This window comes from Notamacropus eugenii, chromosome 5, assembly GCF_028372415.1.
Source record: "Notamacropus eugenii isolate mMacEug1 chromosome 5, mMacEug1.pri_v2, whole genome shotgun sequence".
Classification (NCBI taxonomy): domain Eukaryota; kingdom Metazoa; phylum Chordata; class Mammalia; order Diprotodontia; family Macropodidae; genus Notamacropus; species Notamacropus eugenii.
Window position 1 is genome coordinate 324,199,117 of NC_092876.1, and position 19,575 is coordinate 324,218,691.

General features: G+C 41.4%; 1 protein-coding gene and 1 long non-coding RNA gene across 3 annotated transcripts in view; one reads left to right on the plus strand and one right to left on the minus strand.

The window, feature by feature from the left end:
- Positions 1–19,575, minus strand: part of ARHGEF4 (Rho guanine nucleotide exchange factor 4) — a 501,611-nt gene that overhangs the window by 370,637 nt on the left and 111,399 nt on the right. The window lies entirely within an intron of this gene.
- LOC140506360 (uncharacterized) lies at positions 6,819–8,006 on the plus strand. The gene is made up of 2 exons (XR_011967898.1): positions 6,819–6,965; positions 7,729–8,006. It is a non-coding gene; the product is annotated as an uncharacterized lncRNA (long non-coding RNA).

Genomic DNA, 19,575 nt, shown 5'->3' on the forward strand with positions numbered 1-19,575 from the left:
TATTATTACCCCCATTTTTCCAGTGAGGAACTGAAGTAAACAGAGGTTAAGTGACTTATCAGGGGTCACATAGCCAGTAAGATCTAAGGCCAGATTTTAACTCAAGTCTTCTTGACTCCAGGCCTAGCACTCTACCATTGTACCACCTAGCTGCCTGGAACTAGAGTTAGTCACTGGGCTCTTAAAAGTAGGGGGAACATAGGTGATAGGAGATTGAGCCGATAGTATATGAGTCTCTCCAACCCCTTCAGGGTACTGGAGGAGCCTGTGAGGAGTTGGGTGTGGGGGAGTCAAATGTTGTAACAGGCCCTGAAAGATTGGGGTCCGAGTCAGCTATGTTATAGATCTGCTATATACTAATAAAAAAAGATCACATATGAAACTTATCAACCATTAATTTCCCAGCCCAAATAGAATTACCTCTGGTTAGGAGCAGAAAACAAAAGCTTTAGAACAAAGGACAGATTTGTTTCCATGAGAGCAGGAAGGAAAAGGTTTAGGCAGGGATTATTGCTCAGGAAGGGAAAGTCTGGGGCAGGAGACTCCCCCACAGAAGGAGACTTGCATGAGGCCACTGGGTCCCTGGAGGCAGAAGAAACAAAAGGCCACAGAAAACAAACTTTGCCAACTTCATAATTTGGGAGATGGTCGGAAAGATCCCTGTTCCCATTGCTCTGCCAGCTTTCTATCCCGATGTGTTCATTTTCTATGCTAGGCAGGGCAAGGAAGGCTAAGGAGAGAACTTCTCCCCAAGGGACACACCAAGCTTAAGCTTCCTGAGACTGCTTTGGTGGCCTGGTCCTTTGGGAGAGGAGAGGAAGAATAAAGATTGCTTTGAATCCAAAACAATCATGGCGACTTCTGACATTTCTGATCCTGGTTCCCATGGCTTTTGCTCTTTTCTCTCTAAGTACCTTTCTGTTTCCATGCCCTGGGCATCCAAAAAGTGCATGGGCTGTGACCATTGTTTCCAAAGGCCCAAGAGACAAAGAGAAAGTAAGGCAGAGAAAAAGAGCGCCTGAAAGAATTCTAGTGAATATTCCACAAAGAACCCTCTAGGGCTGAGGCTCCCATACAGAACGCTAATCATGCCAAGGGACGGGGGCTGTGCCCCACAGAGCTGGCATCTGAGGATTGTGCTTTCGAGAGGGAGTGGGAGGAAACATTTTCTCATGGAGGCAACAGTTGTCCCTGCACCTCCTTTCCATTTACCTCCCAGTAAGATGGTGAAATTGCCCATGACCCTCAGCAGCCCTAGTGCCCCTCTCGAATAGTCTTCCCTACCTCCCCTCGGCCCCCAGAAAATTCAAGGACATTTTGACACAATTGTACCTCAACAGATTGAATTCTGGCTTCTCCACTTTCTGCACCCCCAAAGTGAATTTTTCCCAGGTGCTTAACTTGAATTCCTGGTCACAACTCTGCTTAAGCAAGCTAGGAAGTTAGTGACATTTGCATTTAGTTCCCTTTCATAGTTTTGATCTGCATGTGATTCTTTTTTCCCTTGGCCCCCATTGGGTTTTTCTGGCCACCCAGAAGAGTGACCCATGGCCTAGTTCTGTTCTCTCAAATACTCCCAATCTAGGTAACTGATCATAGATTTATGTATTCTAATCCAGGACATCTGCCTTGTTTAAGGGAGAATACCTGAGAACAGTCTCTAACGGTGGAATTCTTCCAAATATGGATATTTGGGGCAGAGGACTGTCCATTAATTAAGCCAAGTAGGAAGTCCTCATACACGGCTTCCATGTAGAGTCACTGCTAACATGCTTCTCTTTACCGTCAGACTTTTGCTGAGCTCTTAGTAAGAGGGAAACATGATTTTTTTCATTTCCCTGGGCGCAGAAATCTTTCTCTTTTAAAAATCTAATCTCCTTCCTTTAGAAATACATTTACAATCTAAAGTAGAGGAAGGAGAAAATATCAACAGGAGGTTTCAGAAAAACAATACATAATTGAATTTATGAGTACTGGTTGTATCCCTGACTGATTTCCCCCCTGGTGTGTGCTCTGTATCTCGTGCTTCTATGACCCCAATCAGAGGAAACAAGTGGTACTATTAAGACCATACCCTTGGGATGTTCAGTCAGGTCTAACACTTTGTGACCCCATTCCTCATTTGAGGTTTTTTTTGCAAAAAAAAACCCAACCAAACAACCAAACAAAAATACAACAGAATTGTTTGTCATTTCCTTCTCCAGCTCATTTTACAGAAGAGGAACTGTGGCAAACTGGGCTAAGTGACTTGCCCAGGGTCACACAGCTACTAAGTGTCTGAGGGTAGATTTGAACTCATGAACAATGAATCTTCCTGATTCCAAGCCTAGTGCTCTATCCAATTTGCCGGGGCAGCTAGGTGGTGCAGTGGATAAAGCACCAGTGCAGGAGTCAGGAGGACCTAAGTTCAAATCTCACCTCAGACACTTGACACTCACTAGCTGTGTGACCTTGGGCAAGTCACTTAATCCCAATTGCCTCATCCTGGGTCATCTCCAGTCATCCTGATAAATATCTGGTCACTAGATTCAGATGGCAGTGGAGGAGAAGTGAGGCTGGTGACCTGCACAGCCTTCCTGCACTCAAAACAAAGTCAAGTGCAAGTCGTGTCATTATTTCTCTGATGGCATGGTCTTCTTCGGCAAAGAAAGATGAACACACACATCCAATTTGCCACCTAGCTACCCTACATGCCTGGGAGTGAACCCCCTAAAGGTATGCTGAGGCTCAGGACACCAGAGAGAGTCATGGAAAGCCTATGGAGAAAGAAGGGAGCCCACAATCCCTAAAAACTATCACTGCTATATAGATTCATTCAAATTAGAGACCCCTTCCAAATCTCTCCCAGCCATGAAGTAATAGTCTGAAGCTGTAGAATGACGTTGACCAGTCACAATTTTGGGCCATTTAAAGTTGGAAGGGGACCTCAGAGACCGTCCATAAGTTCACAAAGTGAGCAATGCTGCCCCCTCAGAGGTGCTGGACCCATCCAGATAGAATTAGCCTTGATTGCAATTGGGGGGCATTGAATAAAAATAAGGGTTAACCTAACCTAACCTAACCAGAGGGGGGTGGGTGCTGGGTAATTTTTTTTTAAAAGGGACTGGTAGGCCAAATTTAATTTGGGAACCTAACTCCAACACCTTTATTCTACAGAAGAGAAAATTCAAGCCCAGCCAAGCTATGTGACTTGCCCAGGATCACATTTTGTTCTTCAGTCATTTTTCAATCATGTCTGACTCTTCATGACTCTTTTTCTTTTTTTTTATCAGTCAGTAAGCATTTATTAATAGCTTTCTATTTGCTAAATGGTCATGGTACAAAGAAAGATGAGGACAGGATCCCAATCATCATGACTCCTTTTCTTGGCAAACATACTGGGGTGGTTTGCCATTTCCTTCTTAACCTCGTTTTACAAACAAGGAAACTGAGGCACAGGGTCACACAACTAGTTAGTGTCTGAGAATGGATTTGAACCCAGGCATTCCTGATTCCAAGCCCAGCACTCTATCTGCTGCATTACCTCGCTGCCCCCAGGATCACATAGGTAGTATTTATCAGAGGAAGTATAACCCCACCCTCTCCACCTCCACTCTACTTTCTAGTTCTGAATCCAAAATCAAATCATTACTGTCATTATTAATGCCATCTTGGCAATATCCTCAAATAAAATACCCTTCCCTGGCCACCATTCCTTGTATTAGAGTAAAAGTTCCTTAAAACACAAGCACTGTCTTCACTTTTGTGTCCATATTCCCAGTACTAAGGAGAGTGCCTGGTGCACAGCAAGTGCTTAAAAATGCTTCCCCGCTTTTTCATTCATTTTTTATAATACCAGTAGCTTGTCAACCCTGAAAAGCCTGTTATTAGTGAGGGTGATGGTAGCTAGGTGGCACAACGGATAGAGTGACAAGCCTGAAATAAGAAAGACTCATCTTCTTGAGTTCGAATCTGGCCTCAGATACTTACTAGCTGTATAATCCTGGACAATTCACTTAATCCTTCTTGCCTCAGTTTCCTCATCTATAAAATGAGTCAGAGGAGGAAATAGCTAAACGACTCCAGTATCTTTGCCAAGAAAACCGCAAATGTGGTCACAAAGAGTGGGACTTGACTGAAAAACGACTGAAACCAACAACTAGATGGAATCTAATTATTGTCCTTGCAGGGCTGGCATCGCCAGGTACCTAAGCTCTTCTTGGTCTTCTGCCCCCTTGGTGCTCATCTTGTCTGTTTGTTGCTAATAGTAGCTTTCCTAGTGCCTAACAGAATGCTCCTGTGCCATACAAGGGGTACTTACTATGTAATGATGGTAATGGTGATAATAATGTAGTGCTGGTGTTTAGGTAAAGATAAAAACCTCAGCAATAGTGATGACAATGATAGCGGCAAAGATGGGGGTGGTGATGACTGTCAGGATGGGATGAGTGCCATGGTGATACAGAGAAGCTCCATGACACAGACCAGATCACACAATGGCTTGTCATAACCAGGAAATCAAACTTAGATCTCCTAAATCCCCATCTTGTTCTCCATGAGACTAGAGGCTAGAAGAAAAGCAGAGATTCCATTAATGTTGAGACTGCATTATGTGATCTGATTACAAGGGTGGATGTGAACCACAAGCATCCTGCCAGCAAACTCCTCTGACTTCAGCTTTACTAGCCTTTGTGAAGACTCACAAAGCAGTCAAAAACCACAGATGCTTGTGTGTCTCAGGGCCCCAGAGACAAAGCTAAGCTGTTGTTGCCCCCAGGTTCTGACCACACATTCACCTATTACTGGCATTTCATATTTTGAATGGAGGGGGATGCATTTTCCTAGAGAGAAAGAGAGAGAAAACTACAGACAGAATGATTGAGATAAAAATAAAAGGCAGAGAGAGAGAGAGGGAGGAAGAGAGGGAAAGAGAGGGATAGAGATAGAGAGACAGAGAGACATAGAGACAGAGAGAGAAAGAGGAAGGGAGGGAGGGAGAGAGGGAGAGAGGGAGAGAGAAAAACTGCTCTGTATTTCTGGCCTAGACAAAGCATTCCATCGTCTCTCCCTTCTTATTTTTAAATGTGTTATCTGAGCACTATGAATCTCAATGAGAAGTATTTCAGTCAGCTTGGTGCTTTTTGAAAGGGCTGAGCTGTCCAAAGAGTAAAAGCATCAAAGCTGCTAAAACAAACTGGCCCTGATTTTGGAAACTGGGCCAATAGCATGTTGCCCGAGAGCCAGGAAAAGCAGTGGCCCAGTTCAAATTGCTTCTTTCTGCTCCCTATTTTGTTTTCTTTACTTTCTGCCAACCACAGAAATAAATAAATAAATACACAAACACACTGCATCTTGGCACCAACCTCAGACTCACAGCCTGTTATCAGCGGCAGATGTAATGTCATTGGCTCTGCCACCCCAGGAAGTACATCTATCATCTCCTCTTAGGTCATAGTTTATGCCTGAGGATTAAAGATCCTGGACAGGGTCCAGGTGTATGGGTGTGTGTGCTAATTTAGCTCCTGTCTGTAATAATAACAATTCACATTTATAGAGCCTTTAAGGTTTACAAAGCACTTCTCTCACAACAACTCTGTGAAGTGGGTAGTATAAATGAAATCTTATTTGTTGCTGGGGAAGTGGTAGGGTCAGATCTCTGATTTCAGTACATTTTCTCTCCCACTCCCCACAAATGAAGTTCATCAAGTACTCTTTATTTAGAGTTTTAGTGACTTACCTGGCCAAGGAAGAGGGGAAAAGGACAGGCAATCCCTGAGAGTAGTTAGGTGATAAATTGGACAGAAAGCTAGACTGAGAATCAAGCAAACAGAAAAAGGAAGACCTGAGTTCAAAACCTGCTTCACAGAGTTGTTGTGAAGTGAAAATGATATATATACACACATATACATATATATGTGTGTGTATGTGTGTGTGTATATGTACATATATTATATATATATAATGCTGTGTTAAATTAAAAGCACTGTATAAATGTTAATATTGGCAGCTAGTTGGCCCAGTGGATAGACTCTGGACTTGGAGTCAGAAAGACCTCAGTTTAATCACTTGTCGCACTCAGCTGTGTGACCCTGGGCAGTCACTTACTCTTTCTCAGTCTCAATTTCCTCATCTTTAAAATGAGGACAGTAATTGCACCTATCTCATGGGGTTCCTGTGAATACCAAATGAGACAACAAATATAAGCACTTTGTAGACCTTGAAGCTCTATATAAAGGCTAGCCAGTTAGTAGTAGTAATAGTGGTGTGGTGGACAGAGCACTAGGTCAAAAGTCAGGAAGATTAGGTTCAAATCCAGCGTCAGGCACTTCCTAGCTGTGTGATCCTCTTTGCCTCAGTTTCCTTATCTGTAAAATGAGCTGGAGAAGGAAATGGCAAACCACTCCAGTATCTTTGCCAAGAAAATCCCAAATGGGGTCACAAAGAGTCAGAATGAACAACAACCACAGTAGTAGTATTAATAATACTATTATTATTATTATAGTAATATATATTATATAATAGTTACATATAATACAATAATACTAATAATAGTAGTAATAGTAACAGCAGTGGTAGGTTAAGGCCACACAGTTAGTACAGATTTAAACTGAATCATAGATTAAGAGCTAGAAGGGTTCTTACAACTACCAGTCCCTACCCTCTCATTTTAAGGCTGCAGAAACCAAGACTGAGATGCTAAATGTACTTGTCCAAGATAGTTGTTTTTTTGCGTTCAAAGAGGAACAGTAACATCATGGTCACCCATCCCTTGACTTGTGCATAACCTGGATTTAAGCGAAGCAGAATTGCACAATCATCAGTTTCACTCTTTCTTCCAGAGTCATCGAAGTCCAGAAGCAGTACAAAAGTCAGGATCACCTGCGATGGCTCGGGGTGCCATGGATGACCTTGGCTTCTTCAATGCCTCATCAAGCTCTAAGCTGTTCCATAGTGCCTCCCGGCTTCAGACACCATCATGGTCAATGGTAAAAAATTGATATCTTCTGCCCATTCTTTCAGGAGGGTAGATATGCTTGGGGTAGACATTCCCCTAACTCACTAATGGTTGGAGCCATAGGTGAGAGTTGGGTGAGAGGTGGACACCAAAGGGGAATGAATAGCCCTGACACCTCACACATTTGTCTAAGGATAGTAAATGTCTGAGGTAGGATTTGAACACAGGTCTTTTTGACTCAGATACTCAGATTTCTACCATTTCTTCAGATACTTTCTCCCTATATGGTTCTTGGCAAGTCACTTCATTTCCCTGGGCCTCAGTTTCCTCATCTGTAAAATGAGGGGGTTGATCTAGATGACCTCTGAGATCCCTTTCCATAGTAGACCTATGATCTTATGATCTATATTACTGAAAGATTTACATAGAGTTAACCCCAGCTATAGAATTCATACTGCAGCTCTGTCCCCGAATGGATCCTCAATGACCTATCTCAGGTCTCCCACAAGAAGAGCACAAGAATATAGATGATTGAATTCAATTCCTTCCAATTAACCAAAACACAACTCCTAGAGAAGAAGCATCTTTTAGGATACAGACACCAGAGAGTAAAATCAAGGGGGTGGCAGATTTAGAGCCAAAAAAAGACTTTAGAGGTCACCTAGTCTAACACCCCCCTCACTTCACAGAAAAGGAAACTGAGGCTCAGATGCTTGGCCAACATCCCACAGGTACCAGAGCCATGATTTGATTGTTGGGTTCTGTGTCTCCAAGTTTTCATTTCTATTTTACAGATGACTAAATTGACAGCGCAGAGAAGTAAACTGACTGGGGTCACGCAAGTAACGTCACGCAAGGCAGGATTGGAACCCAGGTTTCCTCTCAGCTGGTTCAGGATCACTTTGCCTAATTCACTCTGTCAAATAAAGGGACTGAGCTAGACAACTGACTACTCTAACTCTAAATCTTATGAGTCTATGAGGGGAAGGACAGTTTTCATACCTACCTGGAGAGGTAGTGATTGTAAAATTGTAAATTTCAGATAATAAATCAATATCCTCTCTTCTTCTAATGGGCAAATGGACAAATTCATAAATGTACGGCTTTTTAAAATCACCATTTTCAGTTCATTTTTATACCCTTCAGAGTTCTTTATGTCCATCATTTCATTTCACTTTCACAGCAATCAGATGACATGAGTGGAGCAGATATTTGTTGCTGTTGTTTAGTCATGTCTGACTCTTTATGACCCCATTTGGGGTTTTCTTGGCAAAGATACTGGACTGGTTTTGCCATTTCCTTCTCCAGCTCATTTTACAGATGAGGAAGCTGAGGCAAAGTGGGTTAAGTCCAGGGTCATACGGCTAGCAAACGTCTGAGAGCAGATTTGAACTTATTTCTTCCTAAACTCCATACTCTCTACCACCTAACTGCCCAAGAACAGACATTACTACCACTGTTTTTCACATGAAGATACTGAGGTAGGAAAAACTGAAGTGACTTATTGAATATTATACAGCTAGCTACTGTTCAAACCTGGATCTCCTAAATCATGACCTAGTGCTTTGAAGGTCAAAGATTCTGTCAATGGACTATGGAGCCAGCTTGGGGCTGATCCAAAACAGGAGTAGCAGCTTTGCACCTGACTCAAGCAGGGACTACCCTGTAAGGCACGAGACCAAAGGAGAAATTCATGCTTTGACCCAGCTGATTTCCCAAGCTGCCAGAAAGGTAGGTCTTGTCATAAGCCTAGATTCCAGATCTCCTCCATTACCCTTCTAAGTTGTAGGTGGATACCATGTTAGCTTTCTCTCCACCATAATGGCTCAATTCTTTTATGTAACTTTACAAACATGATCACAATGGTTTAGATCTTCACCAGTTGTCTAAAAGCTTTTAGAGGGATACCTGTGGATCTTGCTTACTTACATTAATTCTGGGAGAAATTGACGGCTACCCTTGAGCCTTTTCCATTATTGCCTACGTATATCCAGCACAGTGCTTGGCACATAGTTGCCATTTATAATAATAACTAATATTGAGACAGCTAGGTGGCACAGTAGACAGAGAACCAGTCCTCAAGTAAGACTTGAGTTCAAATCCGGCCTCAGACTCTTACTAGTTGTCTTACCATGGGTAAGTCACTTAACCCTGATTGCCTAAAAATAACAATAATACTAACATTTATGTAATCCTTACTATGTACCAGGCACTTTTACAATTATTATCTCCGTTGATCCTCACCACAACCCTGGGATGCTATTATTACATCCCCATTTTCAGATGAGGAAACTGAGGCAAATAGAGGATAAGTGACTTGCCTAGGGTCACATGGATAGCAAGTGTCTGAGGCAGGATTTGAATTCAAATCTTCCTGACTCCAGGACTAGTACTCCATCTACATAGTTTCCACTTAACAAATCTTATTGAATGATTTTGATAAGTTGGAATAAGAGTCCAGCCTTTGAAATATTCTGGACCCTTAAGACCCATTTGATACATCAATAACTAAATCTCCCCATGGGTAATCTGAAAGAGATAGGATTTATTCAAAGAAGAATAAACCTAGATTTGTTCTAGATTTAGGGCTGAGAGGGACCTTAGAGGACATCTAGTCTAATCTCATTTTACAGACAAGGAAACTAAGTCCTGGAAAGATAAAATGACTTGTCCATGCAAGACCATGTAGATAGTACTGTATGTGACAGAGATGAGATTAGAACTCAGGACCTCGGACTCTAAATCCAGCCCTCTTTTCCCTGCACTAGGATGACTCTCAAAGTTTTGTAGCATCCAGCATCAGACTGAGATTAAAGAAATTGTATTAATTGCCATTTTTAGAGTCTCTACCTACTCAGTGGCCTATAAATATTTTATTTTCTTCACACACACACACACACACACACACACACACACACACACACACACACACACACACACACACACACCCCCTTGGTCTGGATATATAGAAGGTGGCTTAGAGGTGACATAGCAAGTAGAGTACCCAAAAGCAAAGTCAGGAAGACCTGAGTTCGAATTCTGACTGAACATTTACTAGCTGTTTCACTGAGCAAAACATTTATCCCCTCAGCCTCAGTTTCTCATCAGTAAAACGTGTACAATAATGATACCTACCTTACAGGGCTGTTGTGAGGATCGGATGAGAGAACGTACGTGTAAAGTGCTTTGCATACCTTAATGAACTATTTAAATACTTGTTATTATTATCTGTGAAGTAAGATGTCTTCCTCCTTTTATGCTTTTGCTAATACTGTTCTCTATGCTTGGAATTGAGGGGATTAGAACAGCAAAGGGCAGTGGGAATTAAGTGAACCACGCTGACTCCATCTTGTGACTCAGTTCTGGATCTGACCCAGTTCTCTTTCTATTCGGTTATAGGTCTAGTCCAATTTCTAGTCCAAATTTGTGAGACAAATTTGTTTGATTGTGGGAATTGTGGGAAAACTTTATCCCATTGTTTGAACCTAGCCCTGCATGGTTGGAAACTGGACCACCTCTCCTTGCTGCTTAGAGACCCTTAAGTAAGGACCTAAGTTGTGCCTACCAGACATGCAGTCAGATCCAAAGACTGATGCAAGGAGTTCTCTCACAATTATAAATTTCAAGCAACCCATATGTCTTATCTGAAAACTGGCCCAGATCTGATCAGTTATTCTTTCCATGTTTCTTCGACTGGGACACCTCTTTGACTGAATTTGAAGAATTATACCTGTTCACTCTTCCCCTCCCAATTTAGAAGGTGCTTGATCTTTCCTCCAATTAGAAACCAGATTATCTAATTTTGTATCCTAGTTAATTGTTTTCTTTTAATTAACTGAACTTATTTGATTAATTGCTTTTAATTATTAAAATTGATTAAATTTATTAAAATAAAAAGTTATTAAAATTATTAAAAATAAATCTGTCTTAGGGTCTATCCTTACTCTGGGGAGATCTGGTCCTGATTTGTTAGGCAATTAGCATATATTGCTTAATAAATCGATATACTTGGAAGCACAAACCTTTGTTTTCTCAATCATTTTTCTTTCACCTCAGAATCCCTTTCTGTGGTGCTTTTTTGAATTATTGTTATTATTTGTTATTCAATTGTGTCCAGTCTTCATGACCCTGGGACCATACTGTCCATAGGATTCACTGGGCAGAGATCCTGGAGTGGTTTGCCATTTCCTTCTCCAGTGAACTTGCCCAGGGTCACATAGCTAGTAAGTGTCTGAGGTCATATTTGAACTCAGATCTTCCTAACTACAGGCCCAGCACTCTATCTAGTAAGCCACCTAGGTGCTCAAATTACTACCCATCCTTTAAAACCACATTTCAGATGCTCCCTTCTCTAGGAGGCCAACCCTGATCTCCACGGTTCTCCAACCCAACTTTAGTCCCCACCCTTTCTGCAGGTGTTAGTAGCAATAGTTTCAACCTGTGATCTTGCACTGGCTCATTTGGCCTTGACTGTCTGCTCGAGTACTGGATGCATTCTTTTTCTGCCCTTCCCCTCTACTGATTTCACACAAGAAGGTCCCTGGCTGCAGTCCCAGTATGCCAAGTGTATGCTACTCTGCAAATAACCAGGCCACAGTAAATACTGCTAAATTCATAGACTGCTGCTTAATGCTCCCCTTGCTATTTCCTAAGTGATTTGGCATGTGTGGGGAAATGATGTACAGCTGGATCCAGGTGACCCTCAGCAATGCCCTGAAATGCCACAGTGTGGTCAGGGGCCCATGTGAAGGAAGGATAACATAAAGCTCATCCTATCCCCAAAATTTCTCTTCCAGCGACCTACCATACTGATATTCTCCCTTTCTTACCTGGCCTGACATTCTTACTAACACTTGCTAATGAGTAAGACAAAAAAAGGCAGAGGCACTGAACCCAGAAGGCTCCCACTGAAAACGCAGAGGGAAGGAAGTTTTATATAATGTCTACTATTAGCCAGGTGATATGCTAAACTCTTTTTACAAAAATTAACTCATTTGATCCTCAATCCTGCAAGCAACTGCTATTTTCTCCATTTTACATCTGAGGAAACTGAGGCAAACACAGGTTACCTGATTTGCCAGGATCCCACAGCTAACAAGTGTCTGAGTTCACATTTGAACTCAGGTTTTCCTTACTCCAGGCCCAACACTGTATGTAATATACCACCTAGCTGCTCCAGAGATGCTCCCTGGCCTTCTTCTAATAGCACAGATTGGTTAACCAATTGGTTGACCTTTGGGAAGGCAATAAGATAGGGAAGTTTTTTAATGGGGTGGGGCACAGGAAGTAGTGTACAGAAGCATGAAAGAGACAAGTCTTGAGTTATGGGTTGCAGCAAAAGGTCAGTTGGTCAAAGAGACTAGAGCTGTCCTGAAGTGAAATGGAATGCTTTAGGAGAGAATGAACTCCTGTCACTAGAGGTATTTGAGTGTAGGCTGGAAATCCACTTGCAGGAATATTGTAGAAGGAATTCAAGCTTACAGGGGTCAAACTAAATGATTGCAAAGGTCCCTTTCAACTCTGAGATTCTGTGACCATCACAGTGAGTCTTCAGGAAAATGTCAAGGCAGGTGATTGGTTCTTAGCACCCTCAGCTTCCCCTTTCTACACATATGTCCCTGCCTCCCCAGATGTCAGCATCTCCCATTCCCAGTATCCAGGGTTGACCTGTTCCTTCTGTCACAAATAAAGCAACATATTCACATCATTGGTATTAGAGACTTAATATATGACTCACCCCTTGAATATCTACATTTTAAAACAGGAGTACGCAGTGGGGAAAGTCAATTAACAAGGATTAAACCAAAGGAATGAATCTGGTAGTGAGTTTTAAGGCAAATATAATCAAGCTCCAACTGTTTGCTAGCTTTGTCAGAGATCCATAGATGTAGAGTATGGGAGATTTTCTTTGGAGCGGGAGGATCAAGTGGTAAGGCTTCCTGTACCAGTGGACAGAAAGCCAAAAGAGATAGGGGTAAGCTGCTGAAAGTAAATGGAGAGGACATTAAAGACATCCATCACTTACTTCCCGGTTTGTCTTAGGATCAATCCTGCCCTCAGCAGTTAGCAGGAACTCTGCCATGAGTCCTTGGCCATATCCATTTCCTGGTAAACATATTTGGAGACCTATTCTCAGTAAGTAATTTTGCGGCTCCCTGTTTATCCCTTTGCCTTCTGGCAAACACATTGCTCTCTTAATAGGGTACTTCATTTATCCTGGGCTTTCCTCACCTCTGTTAAGAGATTATAAGGTTTTCTTTTCTCTCTCTCAGACACAGTCTCTACTCCAACTGTTTCTAGTCACCACATTCCTAAATAGGATGGGAAAATTAGTAACACCAATGGAGTCTGACTTCCTTGAATTCTCACTTCCTTGTTTTTATCCTGATCCCATCTTTTGGTTGCCAGGGTCTCCAAGGCACCCAGTATCATTATGTTACCCCAGGCTACCTAGAGTCAGGTGGTATCCAATCTCAATCCTCAATAGTTTGTCTGCAAAATTATACCAACATACAACAAATTATTTCACACCAAGTTATTAATAGACAGTTGCCTAATGTGCTACACCTTTTAATTTAAAAGAGAAATCTAGAATACAGTGCCTTAAAGTCATAAGAATTTCAGATACTGTGGTAGACTGACTTAATGGAACAAATTGCAGTGATATAAACTCTTTTACAAGTGTTTCCCATCCACATATCAAGATCATTCAAAATTCCTTAGAACAACAATGTTCAATGTTCAGTGACCTTCTGATAATAACCATCAGGAAAGGCATAAAATGGAATGCTTCCCAAAAGTATTCTTCACTGTAATGGAGAAGACACAGAGAATTCAGATTGAGGAGGGTTTTCCTGTGGTTAGTGAGGTCCTCCAGATGTTCCTGTTTGCAGATCACAAGCCCCAAAACACTGCAGAGCCTCCTGGAAAAGATCTGCATTCATTCAAAGGAATCTGTCCTGTCCATCCATACAGGAAAGACAAATGGATGAAATATCTCTGTCACTAAGATTTCACCATCCACCTGAATAGACACTCTACAGAGCTTGTCCAACATTATGTCTATCTAAAAAAGACAGTACAGATGGACTTTGAGATGAGCCCAGAGTGGAAAAGGAGGCTGAGATTTCATTCCTATTGGGAGTACCTGAGGAGGAAACCCTTTCTACCTCTTTGATTGAACAAACTTCAATTTGTAATCTTCATTGCCTAGAGGCACTGAAAAGTTGTGATTTACTCAGGGTCACACAGTGTATGTGGCAGAACTTGTTTCAAGTCATTCTGACTCCAGGCTTGAGGCCTATTTTCTACCAGATGTGACCCACGAGGTCCTCAAGTATGGCCCTTTGACTGAATCCAAACTTCACAGAACAAACCCTCTCAATAAAAGGAATTGTTCTGTAAAACTTGGACTCAGTCAAAAGGCTGCATCCGAGGACCTGGAAGGCCCCATAAAGTCTTGAGGTCATAGGTTCTCCACCCTTGCACTCTGCATCACTACCTCTCATAAAGTAGTCAGGGGACTGCCAAACTAGAATGATCTCATTGATTTGGGAATCTCCTTCAACAACACTGATCATAACTCATCTGAGCTTGCCCATCCTGTGTGACTCTCATCCTTATCCTATCAAAAATGCATCATTAAGAGTCTACCTGCTGTGCCCAAGGCTTTCTTTTCACATTAAGAGGGTACCAGTGGCACACTCTGGTCATCAACTTGGGTAAAGCATCTTTCACATAAGCCAATGACCTTTCTTTAGCCCTCACCCTTTTAGCCCACCTTATAGTTTTCCATACAGTTCACTATCCTTCTTCTAAAAACTTTTCTTTGGGCTTCCCAAATGCTACACCATCCTGGTTTTCTTCCTACTTCTCTGATTGGTCTCTTTGCTTCAAGTCTCTCCCTACTCCAACCAACCGTCACTCAGTTCCTGAGGCACAGATCTGACCATGCCATCCAGGCCTCCCCATTCCAGTGGCTCATTAGCTCCTCCAGGACCAAATGTAAAATCCTCTATTTGTCATTCAAAGCACTTCTCAATCTGTCTCCCTCCTAACTTTCCTGTTTTCTTATACCTTATTCACTTGTAAGTCATGACCTCACCTTCCCTATGTCATGGTCCTCTTGGAGAATGAAGGGCAACAGCCTTACTCTTCATAATCCCTCCCCTTGTACTCTGCCCTCTAGTGACACTGGCCTTCTTTCTGTTCCTCCGTTCCAGAATCCAGGCATATTTTCTTTTTAGTTGTTACCCCTTCCTGGAATGCTCTCCCTCTTCATCTCTGCCTGCTGGCTTCCCTGGCTTCCTTCAAGTCCCAAATAAAATCCTACCTTCTAAAGGAAGCCTTTTTTAATCTTTTTAACACTAGTGTCTTCCCTTATTTGACTATTTCCAGTGTATTCTATTACCAATGAAGTTGCTTGCATGTTTCCCCATTAGACTCTGAGTTCCTTGAGAACAGGGACTAACTTTTACCTTTATTTATATCCCCAAAATTTAGCACAGCGCCTGACACATAGTAGGACTTAAATGCTTGTTGACTGCATTGAAAGAATATTTCTGGCTTAGCTGAGTAAGTCATGAAATGAGCTATGATCTGCAAAATCAAGTTGAGAAATCAACTTCAGTTCTGGTGTTAATTTGCAAATTGCAACTATACTCCTAGTGTTTACTGCTTAGTTTACTGTTATACCTAATATAGATCTTCCTCCTTTGTTAATTTTTTAATGTGTAAGTCATTACTTTTCCCTTCTGCCTTGTATAAAACTCCATTGTGCCTATCCTACCTATGTATCTAAAATCTACAAAAGGTTGCTGAAACTACCGTTCATGGCTCACTAATTTTTTATATAGTGAGTCTATGTTCTAAGTATGTAATAAACCAGTTTTTCCATGTCTTTGTGAGTTGATGATTTTTATGGCAGCAATACATAAGGCAGCAAGGTGACATAATGGATAGAGGGTCCAGCCAAGAGTCAGAAAGACTTTTTTTCCTTAATTCAAATCTGGCCTCAGACTCTTACTAGCCGTATCACCCTGGGCAAGTCACTTAACCCTGTTTGCCTCAGTTTCCTCATCTGCAAAATGAGCTAGAGAAGGGAATAGCAAACCACTGTAGCAGCTTTGCCAAGAAAGCCCCAAATGGAGTCACAGTTGGACACCACTGAAAACAATTCAAAAACAATACAACCTATCAAAAGATCCTTAGACAAAACTGACTCATTGATTACTTCTTTCCAGTCTTCTGAAAAGCTAATTCTTCTTAGCTCTTATGGTCTCATAAGACCTCTAGAGCTAGGAGAGACATCATGATTATCAAATCTGTCAAATGAGGGGTTGGATTAGATGGTCACACTCTTCCAACTGTAGTTGCATGATCCTTTGATTTCTGTTACTGAAAGCAGGTAATTAATTACTCATAGTAAATCCCAGCTCTAGATTTCAGTCTCCAGTTCTGGCCACAGAGTGACCCTTAGGTACCTAGGTTAGCTCTGGCTGTCTGCTTTGCACACGAACAGCAGAAGATAGTGTGAACTTGTGGACTACTGAGTGCAATCCCTTACCATCGATAGAAACACAAACCCTGCCTTGCCAAGACGAGCAGGAGAACTTCTTTGCAATGCCCAGTTTATTAGAAGAAAAAGTTTAGTCAATTCAACAAATATTTTGAAAAGTCTACTATGTGGAATTTTCTTTGCCAGACAGTGAGTATAAATGACAAGACCACTTGCCCTTGAAAAGCCTACATTATACTGAGGGCCAGAGAAGAATGCAACTTCAATATGTGGAAGTGTATACAAGATATTTTTATGAGGGAGAGAGTATTGATACCTGGGAGAATCAGGCACAGCTTCAGGATATTCTCATATGGCTCAGTCATTGCCATACTGAGTAATTTTATAGTATCATAGGATTTAGAGTTGTGGAGAAGAACTTATAATTCACCTACATTACTGCCACAACAACACTACCACCACCATTTTACGAATGAGGAAACTGAGGCTCAAAGAACTTGTTTAAGGCCACGTAGGTAGCAAGTAGCAGACCTGGGTTTTGAACCCAAGCGTTCTGACTCCAAATGCAGAGCCCAAATCACTGAGCCATAGAAAAGATGCTGAATGACAACAACACACTAAAATCAGAGTTGGTGACAATTCCTAATCATAGAAACAAGTATTAACGAAAGACAGATGTCGACCACTGGGTTCTTTTTGGTAAAATTACCAGGTTATGTACTTCTTTAATGCCTCCTTCCTCTGGGCCACTCCTTGTCTAAACCAGTATTTTCCCTAATGAATCCACACCCAACTTTTCATCAAACCCCAAGATTACACAGAGAGAAGAGAAACTGAAACTCAATAGAGAAGAAACTCAACACAGAACAACAACTTAGGCTCCCAATTAAATTTGCCAGATCCAGCCTTACACTGAGGAGGAAGAGTGACTAACCATATGAGAAGAAGGCTGGAATGGTAGGATAAGTACTGGAGTTGGAGTCAGAAAATCTAAGTTTTAAATTAATTATCTGACCCCAAGCCAGTAACATCTCACTGTAATTTCCACAACCCACTTCTCTGGTTAGGATCAAATGATATAAGAACTCAAAGGACTTTGCAACCGGTAAATGCAATGTCCAAAGTTCCTAAGGTTACAATTACCTACCTCAGAGGACTCTGAATGGAGGATCAAAAGAGATAATGCATTTGAATGCTTTTGTAATGTAAATATAAGCGATGTGACTAGCTTGTAGCAGCTAAAGCAGGCCAGTTGGATCAGCGGCTTTCACGAGGAGGAAGAGGGGGAGATATGCACATAGAAACATAATGAATATCCATGAGAATAGCCCCTTGACTCCAAAGGAATTCTGCCAACCCAGTCCTATTTAGGATCAGCCCATTTATAAGAGGGTCCAGCTCCCTTTAACTCAGGATAAAACCCGCATGGCTCAAGTCTGAAAAGAACATCGTGTAGGAACAGTTACATGTGTAGCTTCATTTCAGTGGATCAGAGAATGGGGGCCCCCTGGCTGGTGCACATGTCTTCTAGACTTCCCATGTGAGTGTATTCCAATGGCTTGTATGTAATTCAATAAACCCCAAAGTTAGACCAATTTAGCTTACATTGACTGTTGTTCATGTCTCTGTTCTGTGAAATCCCAAATCTCACACTTGCAGAGGACCACCCCAAAGCTACTTTTGACATCACCCCCATAAAGCTGGCCAATACAAACAGGCTTGTTCTTCATGTTCTTAATGCTTCATGGAGCATGAAACAAGTCCTCAGTTCTAATCCTGTCACTTAACTGCCTGTGGGACCTTATGGAAGTCACTGAGCTTCTTTTGGCCTCATCTGTAAAATGAGGACATTGGACTAAATGTTCTTTAAGATCCCTCCCAACTCTAGTTCCAGGATTCTATGATCCTATTCATCAATATATATATACTCACTCCATAGAAGCAAAATTATTATAATCCCTCTGCCACCCAGCAGATGGTCCCCAAGAGATGCAAGACAAATTCATTAATCTATGTACACAATCTTGAGTTATGTTGCTCCTCTGCCAACAGACTCACCTTGTCTAAATTTGAAGCCTTTTCCAGCTTGGGAGCATGTTCCTATGCTACACTTCCTTGACATAACCTTAGAGACATCAGGATACCCTTCACATTAAAAGCTTGATGGACATTTTTGGGAAGAAGGTTTGAAATTCTTGTCTTATCGTACATTACAAAGACCCTTGGCAAACAGGTAAAATGTCATGGGAGGGGTCGTCAAAGGCACTGAAAATCCATTATCACTGTTGATGGAACTAATACGATTCTAACATTTTTGGATATCAATTTGGCAAGTTGACTCAGCAATCTCAATGCTTGGCCTATACTCCAAGGAAGTTAAAAATAGAAATGTGGGTCCCATGTGGACAAGAATATCATCATAGTATTCATGTTGTAGAAAAGAACTGGAAATAGTGTGGGTGTATATCTTAGACATTGAAGAGTGGTTGAAAAAATTATGGTATATGAATGTAGTATAATATTAATATGCAGTAAAAATGATGAATATGAATAATTTAGAGAAATCTAAAAAAATTTGTATAAACTGATACTGAATGAAATAAACAGAACCAAGAAAATGATATTCATACTGACTACAACAACGTAAACGAAAAGATTCCCCAAAGGCAGTTGAACTGAGTAATGGGGGGTTGTAACTGAGTAATGGGTTGGGAGGCTGGGTGTGAGAAAGTCCAAAGAGAAACTAAACCAAAACAGAAATTCTTCCTTAAACAGAGAAGTGGGAGTCTACTGGGACAGAATAGTGCATACATTGTCAGACAAGGTTTCCTTATCAGATATTTTTGCTCAATTATTTGTCTTTGTTACAAGAGAGGGTTCACCTTGAGATGTGGGAGTGGGAAATGATACGATGTAAAGATTAAAGGTAAAGATAAAACATTTCTAAAGATCAGTATCCATCATAATTGACTTCCTATAAATTAAATTATCAGTTTCTGCCACTTAAAAGCTGCTGCTCACTCTCCACTGGAGCACAGACCAGGTAATAATCATAATAACAGCTAACATTTTTATAGTGTTTTAAGGTTTACAAAGTGTTTTACATATATTATTTTATCTGGTT